The sequence below is a fragment of the Haemaphysalis longicornis genome, unplaced genomic scaffold (assembly GCF_048455015.1).
Source record: "Haemaphysalis longicornis isolate Haplotype H1 unplaced genomic scaffold, Haemaphysalis longicornis Haplotype H1 scaffold_2, whole genome shotgun sequence".
Taxonomy (NCBI): Eukaryota; Metazoa; Arthropoda; class Arachnida; order Ixodida; family Ixodidae; genus Haemaphysalis; species Haemaphysalis longicornis.
Genome location: NW_027526295.1, coordinates 162563481 through 162572066, shown reverse-complemented (window position 1 = coordinate 162572066; position 8586 = coordinate 162563481). Strand labels below are relative to the sequence as shown.

The window sequence follows — 8586 nt, the reverse complement described above, 5'->3', positions numbered from 1 at the left end:
AAGAAATGGCAAAAGTGTGCCCACAGGTTCAGGCATAGAAGAGGTTCGTACACAGCGCCGACGACGGTGCATCGTCACAGGAAATGTGAAAAATTAGCCGCGAAGTTGACCAGTGACAGCCGATCGGACAGCCATGGCCTCAATGACGTATTTTAGGCCATGCCAGGGGTGCATAATCAGGAGAAATGAGGAGAGCGCTGTTGGTTTTTCCGCGTGTTTCACAGCGATTTGCGCGCTCACCGCTTCACGTGAACGTGTAATATTTGGCGCGGGTATTTCTGGTAGTGTAAGCTAAGCGTCGCGCAGGTTTACTTGCACTGCTCAGAGTGTGTCAGGGTCCTTTTAAGGCTGAGCATGACAGAGAAAATGTTGAAGAGGCAATTACTGACTACTGTACAGAGACTGGGCACTCGAAACACCCGCGAAAAACGACACTTGGGTCACATCCACGGGGCATTGCGACACATTCCGCTTTCAGATTTCTTTCCCCGCTTCAAAGAAAGGAGAGAAGCATATTTTTAAAATGTTCATTCATATGGGATGCTCGGGTAAAACCAAAGTGGAGTGTCTTCCTCAAAACTAGCTCTGTGCACACAATGTCGTGTCTTACTGCGGAAGCCGCTGCCTTTCCCTTTTTCGCACTCCGCCTCCCGTCATCTAGTCTTTCCTCTCCGCACTACGTGGCTTCTCCTCCGAATGGCCAATGAGCTTCTTCACGAAATTGGTTTTACTCCGACGGCGATTGATTCGGCGGTGCTCCGCTTTTATCTGTATGAATTGCCCAGCCTTTACAGTTGTGTGTACAAAAGAGAAAGATTCTGTACTCTCGGGAGGGAGGTCAGAGTACTACCAAATTACTTCGTACTTTCTGAGTGATGTATACCTACTTTTAGACTATAGTTTTGTATTTCGCGCGCTTCTTCTGTCGGGTGTCCTTCTTTCCCATGCGATCCCCGTCTCCTTTCGCTCAGTTGCCGGCGCGGGCTTTGTCTTTGCCGCTGCGGCGGGACGGTGCATTTGCTCCGGCGTACCGACAGAGATCTCGGGGGGAGCGCAGCTGAGCTGGACAGGCTTTCCCATCTATTATGCAAGCGGCCAGTCTGCGCACTTACCTGTGCTCGCGCGGGAGAAAAAGCAAGAGTTCGCTGCTTTTTCCCCAATTGTACGAGTGCCCATTGTAGCGTTTACACGTCCGGCCGCGCTCGCTCGCGAATGAGTGCTAGGACCGTTTATTTATCTTAATTACCAGCCGCTACTGGAAATAGCTGCTTTGTCCCGTTTTATTAAATTAAATGGTGCAGTGAGTGCGGACTGCATTATTGTCTGAGTACATCTCCGCTTAGGCGGGCTGTAGCTTTCCATATCTGTGGGTTGGCTTCAAAGACTGAATTCCCCTAATGTATTTTACGTGCAGTTTGTTGAATTGGCCAGCGAAAGAGTCTCGTCTGCTCAAGTAGTACTGGGGCGCACTTCTTCAAACAGTACGAACAATATTTGTTCGGCGCAGCCGCCGTAATATTATCATTTAAAGACTAAGACTTACAGGAGCGGCGTCACCTGACGTGTTCCTTTTTGCTACAGCTGGCGCCTTCTATAAAAGCCAACACGTTTTGCTATGAACTCCCGCTGGCACATTTTTTTGTCAGTTTGTCGCTTCTCGAACCGGTGAGTCAACAGGCGCGTACACGATGGAGAGGTAGGGGCTCCCTAGCTGAAGGCGAGGCTTTGGTATAGGGCAAACGTGACTGGGTGCTTTCTTTTCTTAGGAGGGAAGGGCGATGGGAGAGGGCTGGGCTTTTTAACTGCGCATGTTCTCTACTGTTCACGATAGTATTTAAACAAAACGATTCTTAAGATAAATAAAGTTGCCAGGGGGCTCTTGCCCGATCGTTGTACTTCGTTGACGTTGTGTTTGTCACGTGTTGTGTTTGTCATTTCATGTCATTTCATTTCATTTTTATTTCCTTAAGGACCCCACTGGGAGTATTACTTAAGCGGTGGATTCACAGGAAAAGAAAACATTTTAACACATTAATTTTCGCATTACAGGCGATTTGTAACATTTGCCATGAAGGATAATGGGCAAGTGGTTGAAATAATGGAGCAGGGAAGGTCGTTCAAATCCTTGGCTGCGCGGGGAAAAAAGAGGCGGGAAGAGTGACAGTGCTGTTGTGATAACGCGACACTTGAAGTGGATTGCTTTTGCGGTGTGAAATGTATGTCGGGGGGAGGATTTAAGGAGCTGCATTGAGGGAAGAATGAAAAAACTTATGAAAGAGCCAAAGGGTGGCGATGCGGCGGCGACACACTTGAGAGAGAGAGAGAGAGCAACTTTATTTAGTCGCCTGCAGAGCGGTTTCAGACGACCCTCTCACGAGAGGTTCATCCTAGCCGTGACGCGGCCTGGACGTCGTCCCGGCTTGACCCTAGGACCTGCACCCTTGCTTCCCCGCTCGGGTCGGAGAGAGCCACCGCTCCCCCTCCCCTCTGTGGGGTCGCTCGGTCGCTGTAAACTTAGGGCCGCCGAGACCTTCTGGACTGCCTGGAGTTGCACGTCGTAGTCATAAGTCCACTTCGCCGCTTCTAAGGGTGGTGGAAGCGTCGTTTCTTCTGCTGCCTTCGTCGCGCTGATTCTGCAGTCCCACATGATATGGGTCAGCGTGGCCCACTCACACTCACAGAGTTTGCACACATTACTGTTGTACACCACTGGGCACATGTACTTCGCGAGCACCGGGGTGATCACGGAGTCCGTCTGTAATTGTCTGTATAATACGGCCTCCTCCCGAGTCAAACTCGGGTGGGGAGGCGGCATTGTTCGTCGACACAGTCTGTACCACCGCACAACGTCGTTGTAGCTGGTCATCGTATCCTTGGTTCCGTCGTAGTCTTCGGCGCCTGCGTCCACGTCGTCCGAGGCGGCCTGGTCACTGTTCGTCGCGCGGCGTGCAAGTCCTCGCGCGACGGCGTTGGCCGTCTCGTTGTGGTTCGCGTTGCCCGCCTGGCCCGCCACGGTTCTACCCATGTGGGCCGGGAACCACTTGAGCACCACACTGCCTCTACTGAAGCAGCCGTTGTCTTCGGCCTTGCGCAGAATGCGCGCGGCCTCGCCGCACACACTGTTCTTGGCATAGTTACGGATCGCCGTTTTCGAGTCGCAGAGGACCGTCGTGCACCCGGGGTCTGCTAGGGCGAGTGCCACCGCTACCTCCTCGGCCGGATGTGTTTTCTTGGCGTGAACGCTCGCCGCCGTCTTCGTGTCTCCCGTCATGGCTGTCACCACCACCGCCGCGTAGACGTCTTCCTCTTCTTGGTGTCTCGCAGCATCCACGTACACTGCCCCGTTGTCGCTTGCGTGTAGGTCTACCAGGGCCTTGGCCCGAGCGGTCCTTCGTTCCTTGTTATGTTCTGGGTTCATATTGCGAGAGCTCGGTCAGACGACGAGCCGTGCCCACGATCCCTTGGGCAGCGGTTCCCCTGCTGGTTGTTCTCCCTCCTTGGGCACGTACCCCAGGCGTCGGAGGATGTACCGTCCCGTTCTGGTGCCTGACAGGCGCTCAAACTGCGCTGTCTTCTGTGCTTCCGCGATTTCGTCGAGGGTGTTGTGCACCCCCAACGCCGCGAGCTTGTCAGTGTTCGTACTTCTGATGAGGCCGAGAGCCGTCTTGTACGCCTTACGTATGGTCACCTCGATCTTGGCTTTCTCGCACGCCCTCCAGTTGTGAAACGCGGCGACGTACGCGACGTGGCTTATGACGAAGGACTGGACAAGCCTCATCAGGTTCTCCTCCTTCATGCCTCCCCTTCTGTTGGAGACTCGGCGGACAAGGCGCATGGCCGCGTCGGCTTTCGTGGTCAGCTTGGTTACTGTGGCGCCGTTGACCCTCGTTCGTTCGAGAAGTATGCCCAGCACCCTGATTTGGTCGACCTCCGGGATGACCTGTCTGTTTGCCGTGTGTAAGACGATGCTTGACCGGTCGTCTCTTTTGCGTTTCCTAACGCCCTTCAGTGGGGGTATCAGCAACTCCGACTTGGTCGGAGAGCAGATGAGGCCCGATCCGCCGAGCTGTTCTTCGATTGCGTCTATAGCTTCTTGCAAAGTGGTCTCGATATGTCCGTCGCTGCCTTCCGGGACCCACAGCGTGCCGTCGTCGGCGTAGATGGTGTGGCGGACGGCCGCCACCCTTTCCAACCGATTTGCCACGCCGATCATCACCAGGTTGAACAGCAGCGGGGAAATGACTGAACCCTGCGGCGTGCCGACGCTGCCAAGCTTCTTTTCGGGCAGCTGTAGGTCTCCCGCGCAGATCTCGGTCGTTCTGTTCGTCAAAAAGTCCCTGATGTAGTAGTACGTCCGTCCTCCCATGTTGAGTTTAGAGACTTGTCCTAGGATTGCCGAGTGTCGGACCTTGTCGAACGCACTCTGCAGATCCAGGCCAAGCACCGCTCTATTGTCTCTGGTCATTGTGTCGTCGTCCTGGATCTCGTTTTTTAGCAGGATCATGGCGTCCTGCGTGCTCAGCTTATTTCTGAATCCTATGAGGGAGTTGGGGTAGAGCTCTGCGTCTTCTAGGTAGCGTTGCCACCGGTTCATGAGGACGTGCTCCAGCACCTTCCTCACGCACGACGTGAGTGAAATTAGTCGAAGGTTGTCTATGCTCGGGGGCCTGCCGGGTTTTGGGATTAGGATCGTTTTGGTCAGCTTCCACTGCTTGGGGAGTTGGCCTGCGCGCCAGCACTTGTTGAAGTAGCGCGTCAGCGCCTCCACTGCCGCGTCGTTTAGGTTCCTGAGCGCCTTGTTGGTGACCCTGTCAGGTCCCGCCGCCGATCTTCTGTTGAGATTCTGCAGCGCGTCGCGCACTTCCCATGGTTCTATGTCGTTGTCTAGCTCCGCGTTCTCCTCTCCGAGGTAACCCGGATGGTCCTCGGTGGGGGTGGTCGGGAGGTACTTGGCGTCCAGTGTTTTCTTGACCTCGTCCTCTCCCAGTTCCGTGATGGCCCTATGGAGCGTACGGGCAAGGTTGTTGTGTTGGGTACTCTTGGTCGTGGTCTCGTCCAGGAGGTGTCGTAGCATATTCCACGTCTTTCCCGTGTGCATCATGCCGTGCGCCTCGTTACATGCCTGGTTCCATTGCTCGGCGCACAGCACCCTGCAGTGCTTTTCGATCTGTTTGTTGAGTTCGGCGATCCGTTTCCTCAGCCGAGGGTTGGTGCGTTGTTTTAGCCAACGGGCCTTCAGTGAGCTCTTGGCTTCCAGAAGGTGCGCCAAGCGGCTGTCCATCTTGTCGATGTCCTCGTCCGTTTCTATTTCTTGAGTAGCGTCGTCCACCGTCTTCATGACGGCGGTGGTCCACTCTTCTATGTCTTCTATACCGTCGTGCGTTTCGGGTAGCGCCCGGCAAAACGCCTCCCAGTCCGTGAGCTTGTGCGTTTTCTTGCCGTAGTTGTTGCGGCCGGCGAGCGGGATTCGGACCTCCACTATCATGTGGTCGCTGGCAAGGTCTGCTCCCGTGTTGCGCCATTGCGCTTCGCGCGAGCACGCCGTCCCCATCTTGACGAACGTCAGGTCCGGGGTGGTATCCCTCGCCACCGACGTACCGGTTCTTGTGGCTTGCGACGGGTCCGTCACCAGGTTGAAGCCCGCGTCTATGGCATCCTGTAGTAGTTCCCTTCCCTTGACCGTCGTTCTGGCATGTCCCCAAGCCTGGTTCGGGGCCTTGTGCATGAGAGCCTTGAAGCGCTGCTGGTGGTGGAGCGGGTTACTGTATACGTTCACCACGAATGCGCTTTCCTTCTTCCTTTTACCCGTAACAAGCTCGACCATGCAGTGCTCCGCCGTGCTGTTGGTCAGGAGCGTGTGCTCGACGAAGGTGATCCCCCTCCGAACCAGAATGCACGTACCTCTGTGTCTGCGCCATTTGCCGTTGAGCACCACGCTGTGTCCCGTAGTTGGTTCTGCGTGGGTACGGTACCCCTGTAATCTCGTCGGGGGACCTTCGCAGTGGGTTTCTTGCAGTAGTATTGCGTCGGGCTTGCGCTTGAGCTGCCTTATGTGTTGTTGTAGCACCGCTTTTCGTCGTGAGAACCCGTTGCAGTTCCAGTGCCAGACCAGGAGGTCCTTTATTGGCACTGGGGTTGCGACTGCGGAAGTTGCTGTGCTACGGCGGGTTGACCCATCCATAGTTGCTGCAGTTTGGCAATGATCTCGTTCTCCAGTCCCTGTATCTGGGCTTGAATTTGTGCTTGTAATTGCGTGAACGCGTTCTGTAGTCCCTGCACTGCATGCTCGAGGGCCGTGAGGCGCTCGTTCATTGCGTGAGTCGTTTGCTCGAGGGCCGTGAGTCGCTCGTTGGTGATCTTTGCATTGGCTTCTAGGCGATCCAGCCGCTCGTCTTGCTTGTCTAGCCTTGCGTTGATCCTGCGGTCTCTGGCGCTCTCCACCGCCCGTCGTTTGGGGTTCGGCTCCGACGGGCGGGCCGCCCTAGGGTCAGTTTCCGGCTCTGGTTCGTCTTCGTTCATTATTTCTTGGTGTCGCTCTAGCGTCGGTTGGGGTTGTGGTTGCGGCGTTGTTGGCTGCACGGCCTGCTGCTGCTGCTGATGGTGCATCGAGATCAGCATGGCGAGCTTCTCCTTGATCTCCTTGATGGTGGCGTCTTGCTCGACGATCTTTTGCTTAAGCTTCTCGTTTTCTGCGCGCAGAGCCGTAACGGCACCGCTTTCCTCCTGGGTCTTGGTCTTAGCTTGTTGTTGCCTTTGGGACTGTAGTCTCGTCGTGGGCGCCATCTTGACCGCATCGGCCCACGCGACCTTCTCCCGGGGCTGGGACGGCGATCGTCTCTCACGGCTGGCGCTCCTTCCCCGCCTCGCGCTGTTGCTCCTGTCTCGCTGGCGGCTGGCGCTTCGTTGACGCGACTCTCGCCTCGGTGCGAGTGGCGGGAAACTTGCCGGTTCTGGTACTCGTCCCTGTCGCTGTTGCTGCAGTCTCGATCTTGCGTTCCCACTGTCTCTTGGTTACCACAAACGGCTTTTTATATATGTTCTTGCATTCCCGTTCGCCCGTCGGGTGTTGCCCCCCGCAGAGCTTGCAGTGGGGCTTGCACTCCCTCTCGTGGTCGGCGCCAGGGTTGCCGGCTCCGCACGCAAAACATATTCTGGTGTTAGGATATGGGCACACGTCGCTCCTGTGTCCCACTTTGCCGCACTTTCGGCAGACTTCCAAGTGCTTGCGGTATAAGCCGCATCGCACTAGCATGGAACCGTACTTCACGTAGTTGGGTACCTTCTGCCCTGCAAAGAGGACGATCACGGTCGTCGTGTTGCCAATCCGGTGCGCCTCCACCGCTAGCAGGTTGTACTGGTTAACAATGTTGTCGTTGATTTCCTCGGGGGTGTCTTCGATCGCCACGCCGCGAATGACTCCCTTGACCATGCCTTCGGGCGCCGTGCGGTACGCGTTGATCTCGTAAGTGGACCCTCCGAGGTTAATGACCCTGTTCTTGGAGTATACGTCGGCGCGGCGCTCGTTGGGCGTGCTGACCACGATGATGTTCTGCGCCGCATTCGTGCATATGGTGTCTTCCTTAGCTTCCTCCCTCGTTACTCGGGCCGCCGCCATGATGACCGACATGATGATCGAGGCTCCGGTTCTGGCCACGTTGAGGCCGCCGCGCGGTCGCATCACTATCTTGATTTCCTCCCTCGGCATGACTGCCGGCATGCGTACTGCCTTCGTGATCGTCGCGGCCACTCGCTTCGCGAAGTTAGCCCTTTCTCTAGGCCTAGGTTGTCGGTCCGACGCGGCGCGGGGCTCGTCGCGACGCTCACCTGGCGTGGTGACTTGCCTGAGTCTCTTGCCGGCCGCCGTCCAGCCGCTCGTTTCTTCGGGTGCAATGTCGTGGCCGTTGCCCTCGACGCTCGTTCTTCCTCCGTGACTGCCGACGAACAGCGCCGGCGTTGCACTGGGCTCCTGTGGCGCGCACACTTCCATCGTTGTGGTTGCCGCCGCCATCTTGGTCGTACTCGTCGGGTTAGGCCTAGCGGCCGGGCCCGGCGCTCCCGGGGGCCGTACTCGTGCGAAGCCTAGCGTTAGGCTTCGCTGCACGCCCGCACCGTGCAACTTTCAGAGTCCGAAAAATTTGGGAGAATCACGTACCGCTTCGGCGAAACTGGTATCGGTCGATGCCCCGTACCTTCACGAACACTCTGGTACTAATTATACCGCGGTAACTAATGATTGCGCCGCATTAATTGTGAAAATTACGGGAGCCGTGGTAAGGAACGTTCGCTCACTTTGGCGACCGCAGCGCCGCCCCCCCCGGCGACACACTTAAAACTGGGTGCGCTATCTTCATTACGAACTGTTTTAGTGAACGACAGTAGAGTTTTCAATACCGCGGACGTCGAGCCTTTGCACGAGACAATTTTTCTAAGAGCATCAATTTGAACTATTTCGAAACCCTAACAAACAATAAAAGCGGACTGCAATAAGCTAGCGTGGGGAATTTAATGCAGAACTGCTGCGCTCAAGTTTTTCTCAGGTGCATTATATGTAACATGGTAATACCGAAAATATTGTCGTTAGGTTTA

At 55.8% G+C, this 8586-nt stretch overlaps 1 pseudogene; it reads right to left on the bottom strand.

Moving 5' to 3' along the window:
- Positions 1 to 6120: 6120 nt before the first annotated feature.
- On the bottom strand, positions 6121 to 8008 carry LOC144168398 (uncharacterized; annotated as a pseudogene).
- Positions 8009 to 8586: the final 578 nt, after the last annotated feature.